Source organism: Bufo gargarizans, chromosome 4 (assembly GCF_014858855.1).
Source record: "Bufo gargarizans isolate SCDJY-AF-19 chromosome 4, ASM1485885v1, whole genome shotgun sequence".
Lineage (NCBI taxonomy): Eukaryota > Metazoa > Chordata > Amphibia > Anura > Bufonidae > Bufo > Bufo gargarizans.
The window spans coordinates 61924232-61937301 of record NC_058083.1 but is presented as its reverse complement, the minus strand read 5'-3'; the positions used below and the strand labels follow the sequence as shown (position 1 = coordinate 61937301).

The following is a 13070-nucleotide window of genomic DNA, read 5'->3' as shown; positions in this document are numbered from 1 at the left end:
TGCGCTTCCAGATGGGCGGACCCTCCATGTTGCGCCGAGGACGGGCAACGTCATAGCGTGGGGGTATGTAGTGTCCCACTAGGTAAAGGTGGGCACTGCACAGGTTAATGTGTTTCATTGCATTGAATGTCATGTGCATGTTTTTCCCTGTATTAGCTGGGTGTCAGGCCTGTCAGGGTGTAGTTTAGCCTCCCGGACGTTAGAGGGAGCTGGAGAGCCCTAGTTATATATAGGAAGGCCCAGACAGGGGAGAGTTAGTTCATTCCAGGGGACTAGAGGAGTTACTTCGTCCACCTGAAGCTCCTGAGGCTAGGATTAGCTCAGTAGAGACACCCCAGTTGCAGGACAGAACCTCCTGGGAGAAACCCACAGTCCTTCACCAGACAAGTAAGGACATCACAGACAAAGATAAGTAACCCTGATGGGCAGATGCTTAGCAAGCAAAGCAAGTATTTAATACCAGAGGAAGAGATATTTACCAAGGATTATAAGCCACCATTTAGGCATCCGGGCCTTGGGATAGAAAGCCAGACAGGAGTTCTAGAAAGAACAGTGTACAGCTATTTTGAGGAAAGGTACAACCTGCTTCTGAGTGCATTGTGAATTTACCCTCTGAGTATCTTGCATAATCAATACCTGCCATCTTGTGAAATAAGCCTGCTTGTAAATCTGTGAACTAAGAGACTGTGTCACCATCTGCATGTACAAAGTTGGACTGTTTAGTAAAGCAACGTTTGGTTCACTATACCACCTGTGTACCTCACTTATTCCAACTATCAACCGGTGTGCCACCGTCAAAGGCACTGGCGTCACGAAACCAAAAGGGACCTTGCCCCAGGCACTCAAAATACCCGTAACATCCAGGGCACCTCATCCACCATCAGGCCTGGTCCCTACATACAGAGTGTGCCCCAGAGGAACCGTGTCTACCTCTCCTTCACTGCCACATGCCTGCCCAGGGTTCTCCAATACAGTGAGCAACCCTCGATTGCCCATAACCGTGACCTCACTTCGCTATACCCTGCAGGTCTGGCGTGTTGCACTAGCATTACAGCTAACATATTATAGCTGAAACCTGCCTGAAGGATCCATTTCCTTAGGGCTTTAGAGATATTGTAAGCAGCAGCGGCAGAAACCAAACACTGACTGAGGGTAGGCTCCTCTAAGTGCACTCTCAGTGAATCGACCCATAGCTGTGTCCCAGCAGGTACAATAGAATGCCTGGATATTCTGGCTATAGCTACATCAAGTTCATACTTTTCAGGCCTGAAAGTGCTCTTGCACTCCAATGAGCGAAGGGACATTCACTTCAATAAATTATTCACTATATCCATTAGAAAAATGGACTAAATCTTTTAGTAAGGATCATTTCCAGGAAGTTTGCCATCAGCTTTTTCCAAAGCTTAAAAAACTTTGAAGGCCTAGAGGTGGAGACCTGAGTTTCTCCCTGGTCAACATCCTGGTCCCCAGACCCGATGTACATGAACAATTTCTGTCTTTGTTTTCTTTCCACAGAATGAATATTCCACTGTTTTGCTCATATCCTCCTTAGAAGAGGCAAGCCCTTTCTCATGAATTCTCCATCAGAACGATGCACTGACTGAGGTTGTTGCACCTGGCAACGCTTAAAAAGAGTTTTCCTAAAAGAAGAGAGACTGCTTCTGTCACGGTGGACAGGATATCAGATACACAGAAAAGTAAACAAACAAGTTTCTAGGCGAGAAGCTGAGGATAATGGTCACCTCCTGGCAAATCCCTACCAGCTCTCCCTATACTGCTATGCCCACGTTCAGACCCTTAAGGTGGGAATAATGTGTCCTCGTGCCTGGGCTGAAAATACCCTAATATCCCTAAGATGGTAAAAATGGGACTAGAGGCAGCCTGCTCCCTCAGAACCTGGAGGGGACAGGAGTCTCTCTAACAGCCTAGACAGCAAATCACCAGATAACAAAAAAACAACTTATCTTTTCTGAGCAGGAACAGCCAATCCTTCCTTCCTTCCTTGCTTTCACAGAGACAGACAGAAGCTATAACCCGCACGGAACACTGGGAGTGGGTGTAATTTAAACCAATGACCCCACCCAGTGCACCTGAAGGGAGGCGGATCTAGCTCGACTCCAAAACAAAACAAAAGACTAGACACGTGCTGCTAATCTGGCAGACCTTCGCACGTAGCCCGAGCAGGGCATGACAGCTTCATGGCAGCTTAGATTTTACAAATCAATCAACATTGCAGAGATGGTTCACCACCAAGACCGGTTGGTTGGCACAGTGGTTCCACAACCATTGTCTGTAACATTAGAACTTAGAAATTCATAGCTGTCAGGCAAGGGCCTATCATACTGCTTGCAGCTAAAGAGCTTTCATTTGGAAGATGCTTTCCTTCCTTCTGAACCTCTGTCACCAGGACCTGCTGGAGTTAGCAAAGACGAAACATTAATTAAAAATGAACAACGTGAAAGTGTAACACCCCAGAGTTATGTTACTACACGCCTCTGCCCCGCTACTATCTCTGTATATTGTCATCTGATGTAATTTATTGTGCATCTAAAACCATGTTTAATGTAATTGTTTCTTGTAATTTTCCAGGTTCACCAGCAGGTGGCAGCAATGCATTGGCCAGGTACTATTCTCAGTTTAGTATATCTAAACTGGAATGGACTATTCCAGCTTAGCTCTCCCTCTGTGAGCGAAGTGGGCTGTGCCCACATCCTGCAGCATGGGTGGAGAAGGAAGTTAGAGTCAGTGTGCCAGCCACCCCTGTTGGGGAAGGCTGTGTGATAGCTTTCAGGAAATCCCCTGCATAGGGAAGACAGCAAGGATCTTGTCTCGGCTGAGACCTGATCATATATCTAGTCTGAGCTCCTTCAACCTCAACTAGATGAAAGAAGCAGAGAACCACAAAAAACCTCCAGAGTTCCAGGAAGAAAGCATCCCCTGAGAAATCATCTGTGAGTTAAGTCCAGAGACCTAGGAGAAGCCATTCCTCCTCAGATAGTCTGTCCCCACAAAGCAGAAGTTATAGAAAAGTGCAGAAGGTTAATTCCTGCCACAAGTACAGAGCTGCCAAGCAGACGACTTATCCTACAAGCTCACATTTAAAGAACAGAAGCACCCATTCCTGCCAATCATTGCTAAAACCTGCTGGGACCAGAGACCAAAGCTGTACACCGCTTGGATACAAGTTATCTTCAGTAAAGAAACGTTTGAACTTCATCTAAAGGTCTGGACATCATTTCTGCTGCAAAATTCCTCTATTACTCCTACTATCACTACACTCAAATTTATTGCAAGTGAGCCAGGAGTCCATCCGTACCCAGGTAGGAGACACCGTTGACACAATTGTCACCACCCTATAGAGACATTATAGGCCATTACACCACTCTGGCATTCCTAATCTGGGACGTGCGTCATAACACCTTGGAAGGGCCCTGGGGTAGTACCTTGCCCACGCTGCAATTGGTGTCACGAACAAATACAGACTATTATCCACCCGTATCCTGGCCCACTGCATAAGTGGCATCAGCGTACCCGACCCTGGCCATTGCAAAAGGAATATATATATATATATAATTATATATCCATATATCCATGTGCAATCTGCTCTTAAAGAAGCAATGCAGCGCTGCCAGTGTAGACAGTGTGAACTGGACCAGAAGCTTCCGCTGTAACACGCTCCCTAACGCTGGGTTCACACCTGAGCGTTTCTGAGACGCGCGTTTAACGCGCGTTTAACGCGCGTTTTTATGCACGTTTTTTGCAATAGTAAACGCGCGTTTGACGCGCGTTTCTGTGATTGACTGCAGTGTTGTCCAATCAGCAAATATCCCTGTGTATATGAAGTTTGGCCAATCCTAGGCCATTGGAGGTGTGAAATTCCATGTGTGTTGGTAGAGTGTGTGGTTTGGAGTCATGGAATGCTATAGACGGCGACGTGTTGCGGCACTTGTTGCAGCTATCCACCTGGAACGCTTGAGGAGAAGGCGGGACGGCAGGCGACGTTTCTGGGTCCATCCTGTGATTGTGAATAGACAGGAGAGGGGCCAGTTCTGGGCACTGTATGCCAACCTCCGTGCCCATGAGGACAAGTTTTTTGACTACACCAGGATGTCCATCCACAGGTTAGTACGTATACGTGGTTGCAATGTTTTTGCAATGGTTAAGCTAAGTGTTTTGTGCTTTTTGTATAGTTAACCATGAACATTTTTTTGTTTCCCAGCTTTGACGAGCTCCTGGTTCTGTTGTCTCCTCATTTGCAGCGTCAGGACACCTTCATGCGGGACTGCATCCCACCAGTGGAAAGACTGGTCATTACTTTGCGGTAAGTAGCCTATTATTGTGGCCATTTAAACCATTTGCAGTGTGTTGTGCCATGATCTGAGTTTCGCCCTGTTTCTCTTGCTGTTTGTGACGTATGAGTGTTTGTGCGGGGGGTATGTGATGTGTATGTTGTCAACGTGTGGCATAGATATCCCATACATGCATCATGTATCCACATTTGGCCATGTTTTACCCCTCACTTTCCAAAAATAGTCCAAACAGTTGTTTCAATTTTTTTAACTTTGGTGAATGTATTCACATCATACATTTCCAAATAAAATGTGTTTAAACTGTTTTACAAACAAAGGAGCAATGTAGTATAAATAACATCAAAATATGACAAACATTTTTCTAGATAAGTGCCCTTTTTGGCTCCCAAACCCTTGAGCCGGAGAATTTCCCTCTTCTACGTTTCTCAAAGGGTTTCATATTGCGGCCCAGAAAACTCTGCCTCGGGATCCCGCCGTGTCTCTCTGGCTCCGCGAGACTGATTGGCGGGTGGCATTTCAGTGGTGGTGATGGTGGAGGTGCTTGGGCCCGTGCTTGAAGAGGGATATGGGTATGATGTGTGTTGTGTCTGCCATGTCTCAAGAGGGTGTTGTATGTTACTTTGTGTGTATGTGTGTGCTGGGTATGTGTGAGGGTGTTGTTGTGCATGTTGGGGATGTAGTGGGCCATATTGTGGGGCATATTGTGGGCAATATTGTGGCCCATATTGGTGGCCATATTGTGCTGGCTGCTGTGGTGGCTGCTGTGGTGGCTGCTGTGGGGATGCTGTGGGGATGCTGTGGGGGATGCTGTGGGGGATGCTGTGGGGCAGTGCTAGACGTTGCTAGCTCATAAGGGAGGCAATACTTGTCAATGGTGTTAGTCACCTCCTCCCTTACTTTTGTGATGAGATGTCTCGGCACATGCAGCATTTTCTCCTCTAGACTGAGGAGAAAATATGCGTCGCTGCTAAGTTTTGGCACAGGATGTGCCAGGGCATCCAGGCAGCCGATTAGCCGGTCCTCCTGTCTCTCAGTTCTCCTCCTTTTATGTCGGGGCTGCCGAGTTGCCTCTGGTACGGCTTGGACAGTCTGCATGGGGCTGACGAAAGTCGGAGTGGGGGGGGGGGGCTGGAGGACTCATTGGCCCCATAGATGGGCCCGGCTCACTGTCGATTGTGCCCTCGTCCTCTTCCTCATCAGCTTGCGCCTGGCTGGGTTCCCAGCTACTATCGGTGCTGTGAAGTGGAAAATATAGGTAAGTATGTTCCCCATATGAAATTGAATGTATGTAATGTCATACCACATCCTCTCCTCAATGTGTATGCCCTTGACTCACCTCCGCATTTCGGTGCACGGTATCAAAAATGACATTTGGGCTGCATGCACATAACTGGAGCGTGCGCCTGGGGAGGATCCGCTCCTCTGCTCCTTTTGTTTGCGGCGATGGCGGATAAAGGCGTCTTTCAGGCTTTTCCATTTGCCTTTGATAGTGTTGACTATGAAAAACGAAATAAAAAGCATCCGTTAATGTCTCTTTATTTTCTTACATTTGTTTCAGGTATTTAGCTACCGGACAGTCATTGGCCAGTCTACACTTCGCCTTTCTCATTGGGAAGTCCACAGCCAGTATGATCATCCGTGAAACCTGCGTGGCAATTTGGGACGTCCTTCATCCTGCTGTGATGGCCCAACCACAGAAGGAGGACTGGCTGCAAATTGCGGATCTGTTTTTAGAATCCTGCAATTTCCCAAACTGTGTCGGCGCAATAGACGGCAAACACATCCGCGTTCAGAAGCCCATAAGGAGCGGGAGTCAATTTTTTAATTATAAAAAATATTTTTCATTTGTTCTTTTTGCGGTGTGTGATGCAAACTATTGCTTCAGATACATTGATGTGGGGTCCTACGGCAGCAGCTCAGACTCAGCTGTTTTCGGGCATTCGGCCTTTGGGCAAATGCTCAATAATAATGAGCTGGACCTCCCGGGGAACACCACACTGCCTGGGACCACTTTTCCCGCTATGCCCTTTGTTTTTGTGGGGGACGAGGCCTTTGCGCTGGGGGAGCATCTGATGAGGCCGTACTCCAGCCGGGGACTCTCCATTGCCAGGCGGGTATTTAATTACCGGCTGACAAGGGCACGCAGGGTGGTGGAGTGCGCCTTCGGGATTTTAGCGAACAAATGGCGCTTTCTCCATTCTCCCATTTATTTCAAATTGGAGACCGCTATCTCGGCCGTGAAGGCAGCGTGTGCTCTGCACAATTTTGTCCGTCTACGGGATGGCTTTAATTTCGAAGATTCCCTCAGCCATTCCTTTGAGAGTCGTAATCAGAGCGGTGTGCGTGGGACCCGGCACGGTGCAGCTGTCCGGGACCACTTCAACGCATATTTTTTGACACCACATGGGGCGTTACCATGGCAATTGGAAGCCATCTAAGTTTATGTTCATTTATATTTTTTGTCTGAAAAGAGTGTTTAGATATTATTTGATTTTCAAATTTGGTTGATTATGACTAGGGCTAAATGAAAAATTTGGAAACGATCTTTTGTGCATTTGTTTTTTTTTAACCTATATAGTGCCCCTTGAGGATGCCCCTATAGTGGCCATCAATAGTCGCCCATTAACAAGGGTTTAGAAATATGGGCGAAATCATGTGTCCCATTTAAGTGGCCAATACTCGGCCAGTAGAATATAAGCCAAGGAGGGTGAAATAACGGATCCCATCAAGGTGCCCAATACTGGCACGTTACAAACCGAAGCACCTAACATATGCCTTGCCACCCATAGCCCACAAACAGTCTAATTCTAAAAAGTACACAATATCAATAACAACTTAGGATTCAAATCCCTCAACCCAAACTTAGGCCTACATTTCAAAATGCCACTACATTTGCGGATTGAAAGAGCGCAGTCTGGCACAAGATAGTGGAACCACTGCAAATTGAACATACTGGCCCATTGCATTGTACCAGAATGTGGGGGAGGGTGAACCAGGACAGTACTAAAAACTAAAGGGGCGAGGGGACACTATTACAACATGTAATGTGCACATCATTCTTTGTAAACTAAGGCCACTGAGTGCCCATATACAAGAACAGGGATGGTGATGCTGCGTCCCTCTAGCTGTTGCTAAAATCCCACTCCATGCATGCCTGCACAGGCTCCAGCAAGTAAAATACAGGCCAGCATTTGTGGAGGTGGCGTTTGACAACAGCTGGAGGGCTGCAGGTAGAGCTGGCCAGGGCTATTACATATAGTTGGTACACCACTGCACACAAGGAGTTTACTTTCACTTTACAACACACATGGAAATACCTTTTCCCTGTTTCACTGTCTTGGTTAAACTGCTCCAATCTGGCCAGATGCTTTTGCCAATATCCTCCCAGGCCTGCTGCCTGCTCCTCCTATTTTTGTAGTTGGCATCCTGTGTGTCATACAGGCAGCGTTTGCCTTGCACCAGCCTGATGAGGTTCTCGGTGTCACAGAGAGACTCCTCCATGCTGGATTCTCTCCAAAACTGTGCTTTGCACCTGGTGTTGGGCCTTTTCCTGCATGTTGCAAAATCCAAGACGCGCGTTCGAACGCGCGTTTTATGTGTCAAAAACGCGCGAAAATCAAGCGTTGCGCGTTCCCATTGAAGTCTATGGGCCAAAACGCGCGACAAACGCCCCAAAAAAAGCTCAAGCACTTGTTTGAGCGTCGGGCGTTTTACAGCGCGATCGTACGTGCTGTAAAACGCCCAGGTGTGAACCATTCCCATAGGAAATCATTGGTTCTTGCCTGTTGTGCGTTTTACAGCGCGTAGGAACGCGCTGTAAAACGCGCTGTAAAACGCTCAGGTGTGAACCCAGCGTAACCCTGCTTTCACACCTGAACGTTTCTCAAACGCGCGTTTTTGTCGCGCGTTTTTTGTAATAGTAAACGCGCGTTTTTTGTAATAGTAAACGCGCGTTTGACGCGTGTTTGTGTGATTGACTGCAGTGTCCTATGGCCACAAACGCACGTCAAAACGCCCCAAAGAAGCTCAAGTACTTGATTATGCGTCGGGCGTTTTACAGCGCGATCGTACGCGCTGTAAAACGCCCAGGTGAGAACCATTCCCATAGGGAAGCATTGGTTTTCATGTGTTGAGCGTTTTACAGCGCGTTTGAACGCGCTGTAAAACGCTCAGGTGTGAACTTAGGGTAAAGGAACCGGGTTCCCAGACTAAAAGGCATCCTAAATAATAAGAATACAGACATAATCACATAAGAGAATATAGATCTACTCAGGAAAATACTTTTCTAAGAAAAGCTGAGAAATGCAGGGCACTCCAACATGTGGAAAATCGCGAGGAACGCTAATGGCGGTATTGCACTGCCAGATCTTTGGACAGTGCGGGCGCCGATGGGTGATAAGCCTGATTACACTGGCTGATGCAACCTGAATGCGGGAGGAACGATTCCATCCTCCCTCGCTTTCTTCTATTCATTATCGGCAGCAATGATTCCACAGGGGATGCGGCTGCTGATGCCCATCATCCAAGTGTTGGTCATTCTTCGCTGATTGACTTCTCGACCACACGAGACAATTACTGAGCGTTCCTATGAATACTTGTCCCCAGTAATTTGAATGGTTAATCTGAGCTTTTAGGGGCTTGAAGAGGACCTTTCACTGGTCCTGACTTTGCAATATTAGTACCTGGCAGTGTAGGGAACGATGAGTAGACGTCAGGGTGCTTTTTCTTTTTCACATTGGCTACTCCGTTCCCCCGCTGTGCCCCCTGTACTGGTTTCCCACCTGGTATGTAGAGTAATACCATCGGTACAAGGAGGAGGAGACGGCCGGGTTTCTCAATGGGCGTCTCCTTCTCCCTGGCTGGGAGCTGCCCAATCGCAGCGGAGAGCGTCACAGCCAGGGAGAAGGAGACGCCCATTGAGAAACCCGACCGTCTCCTCCTCCCTGTAACGATGCTGCTAATTAGCATACAGGGCGGCAAAAGTGAACGGGAGGCACAGCGGGGGAACGGAGCAGCCAATGTGAAAAAGCGTCCTGACACTGCCAGGTACGAATACTGTAATGTCAGGACCCGTGAAAGGTCCTCTTTAAAGGGGTTGTGCAGACGTTAGTATTGATGAGACCCCCGCCGATCAGATACCGATGACCTCTCCTGACCATCTGCTGTGAGACACGGAGCGCAGCTTCCTCGTCATTACACTACATGTCGTCTCCTGTGGAGCAGAGGCGCAGTGTCATTCACGTGACTGGAGCGAAGGGCAGTGTAATTCGGAGGAAGCAGCGCTTGTACGGAGCGTCACCTCCTCTTCATACAGCTGATCGGCGGGGGGGCTGGGTGTCAGACCCCGATCAGATACCGATGACTTCTCCTGACGATAGGTCATCAATAATAACGGCTGCACAACCCCTTTAAGTCAGACTGTGTAGAGGGAAGGAAACAAACCGAGCGCACATAACTTCAGAAACCAGGATAGGGTTAATGGAAGAAAAGGGATCTCTGGCACCAGACGGCATCCAAGGAATAAAAAGCAGCACTCGGCGCAAAAGACGCCACATGTTTCACCCCATCTGGTCTTCAGGGCTCATCCACACGGCTGGAGTTGTGGTCCGCATCCGATCCATGTTTTTTGTAGACCCATTCATGTCAATGGATCCACAAAAACTGCAGGCGGCACGCCCGCATGCTGTCCACATCCATAAGCCTGCTCCACGTCCCCCCCAGAAAACAGAACATGTCCTATTCTTGTCCGTTTTTCTGGATGTGGATATGACATTTCTGCAGGAGTAAAACATAAATGGCGGCAGGCTCTCGGCCGGGACCCATGTTTTGCGGCTCTGGATGAAGCTCATCATAATACAGGTAAGTCGGGGGCGAGGTCCGGGGGGCTCCACCTTAAAGGTGAGTCATCCTCTGAGCTCAGCATTACAACCATGAAACAGCGAGGGAGGAATCCTGGATATCAGCCCTAATGTTACTCGTAGTCAGCGACCAAGTCCTGCCGGGAGGTTAACCGTAAAAGATTCATTTGATGCTCCTGCTGACCACCCCTTCCCACCCTTGTCACGCCCCCTTTAGAAAAGTGGTGAGCGGGGGCATAAACACCGAGAGATGTGACTATATTTTGCCACTTTTCAGGAACAAGAGACAAGATCTAAGAGGCAGGAAATAACTTCTCAGAGAGGGGAGGATGGGAGTCCTACCAGAAAGTGCTGACAGTGATCCCAGCTGAGAGGACTACAACTCCCAACATGTCCAGGCTGTTATTATGTGATATCAGAGGACATTGCAAGAGGAGGCAGAAGAGGAGAGGACTACAACTCCCAGCATGGCCCCATAATTATTATGTGACATCAGAGGACATTACAGGAGGATGTAGAAGAGGACTACAACTCCCAGCATGTCCCGCCTGTTATTATGTGATATCAGAGGACATTACAGGAGGAGGTAGAAGCGAAGAGGACTACAACTCCCAGCATCTCTTTCAGTCGATAAATCCATCCGTTCTCCATTTTCTTCTACTTTATACAAAGCTCCGCCTCCTGCACTGATCACATGACAGTGACATCATCCCAGGTCCTTCTCTCCCTCTTCTCTCCACTGCTGAGCTCCACCCCCTGCACTGATCACATGACGGTGACATCATCCCAGGTCCTTCTCTCCACTGCTGAGCTCCGCCCCCTGCACTGATCACATGACGGTGACATCATCCCAGGTCCTTCTCTACCACTTCTCTCCACTGCTGAGCTCCACCCCCTGCACTGATCACATGACCGTGACATCATCCCAGGTCCTTCAGCTCTTGCAGTGCAGCAGATACAGAGCAGGTCCTGGTCGGTAGTCACTGCTGTGGTGTCTGGAGCCTCTTCTTCTCTCTGGCATCAGCCATTTCTCTAGAATCCCCCTTTATCCCCGGTGCTGGGGGCTCTGAGAAGCGGGGTCTCTCCAGGAGCAGTAAGTGCGGTTCTGGATCTCACTAATGCTCTTGTCACTGGAGGATTTCCAGCCTCTCCTCATAAAGGCGCCTGCAGTACTAGAAGCCTCCAGCTCCTCCAGTTCTCTCCTCTTCTCCTGAATGACCACCAAGGATGGACAGGAAGGAGATCAGCAGAAGAATATTAGACCTCACCTTGGAGATCATCTCCCTGCTGAGCGGAGAGGTAAACTTTTCTAGATTTCTCTCCTCTTTATTGTATTCTGTAACAAGTCAGACATCGGGAAGGAGAATCCATCATAGGAAGTGATAGGAAGAGTCCAGTGTTCTGGAGAACGGCCTGAAGATCAGCCACCAGTATGGTCAGTGATGGATCATGGAGACCAATAGTCATGTTGTAGGAGGCATGAAAAGGTAAGTAGGCACGTTGTACCCAGGAGGAGAGGAAGCAGAGGAGGAGATGGCCGGAGTGTGGCCTGGAGGGAGGATTTCTACCACTAGTCTGACATCTAGATGATACTGGACTATAACAAGGAGGCCCCCCACTACATCTAGAGGAAAGAAGGTTTCTCCACCAACATAGAAGAGGAGTCTTTACTGTAAGAGCAGTGAGACTATGGAGCTCTCTGCCAGAGGAAGGAGTCATGGGGGATTCTCTAGAAGAGTCCAGAAGAGGTCTGGAGGGTAATAATATTCCAGCTTCTAGTGACTAGATTACTGGAGATGGGGCCATGATCCAGGGAGGGATTCTGAATGTAGGAAGGAATTTTTTTTCCCTAAGTGTCTCTCTCCATCCACAGGATTACACCATGGTGAAGAAGACATCGGGGGGGACCCCCATCATCCATGAGTCAGGAGGGTGGAGCAGGACCCCCATCACAGAGCCTCCCCCACTGATACATGAGCGGAAGATCCTAGAACTCACCCACAAGATGATGGAGCTGCTGACTGGAGAGGTGACAATGCTGGGAAATTCTCCAGTAACAGCACTGGAGGGGTCTGGGTGATGACGGTGTCATTGTGTTGTCAGGTTCCTGTAAGGTGTCAGGATGTGGCGGTCTATTTCTCCATGGAGGAGTGGGAGTATATAGAAGGACACAAGGATCTGTACAAGGAGGCTATGATGGAGGCTCCCCGGCCTCTGACATCACCAGGTAAGAAGAAATCTACCTGATTATAGAGGTGTCAGGGTCTCCTGGATACTACTCCCATCATCTCATCATGAGATATATATATATAATATTCTGCTTGTGTCTCCACAGATGGGTCCAGGAGGAGAAATTCCCCCGAGAGATGTCCCCGTCCTCTGTATTCCCAGGACTGTCCAGAGGAGAAGCTCCCAGAGAACCATCAGGTAGATGGAGCTGATGTCCCACCAGAATCTGACCAGAAAGTGATGGAACAAAAGATCATTTTACATTTTCTTCTTGTTTAGGATGAAAATCTGATTGACATTAAGGTTGAGGTTATAGAAGAAGAAGAAGCGGAGGAGATGGATTTATGGGGCGATCATCAGTGTAAGGAGAGGAGACATCATATCTATTTTGAGGGTCACGTAGATACTACTCCCATCATCTCATCATCACATGTAATAATCTCTCCTGTCCCTGTGTGTTTCCTACAGATGCACTCAGAGAAGGAAATCCCCCCGAGAGATGTCCCCGTCCTCTGTATTCCCAGGACTGTCCAGAGGAGAAGCTCCCAGAGAACCATCAGGTAGATGGAGCTGAGCCCTTTACACATCTATATAGGGGGGTCCTGCAGTCATAGAGGGGTCATAGATTGTGGGGGTCTCTTATGTGGATCTGTTAGATTTCCCACCTGTCTGC

The 13070-nt window shown here is 48.4% G+C and overlaps 1 protein-coding gene across 1 annotated transcript in view; it reads left to right on the top strand.

Moving 5' to 3' along the window:
• LOC122935208 (zinc finger protein 397-like) overlaps positions 1–13070 on the top strand; it is a 1371324-nt gene that overhangs the window by 1159832 nt on the left and 198422 nt on the right. The window lies entirely within an intron of this gene.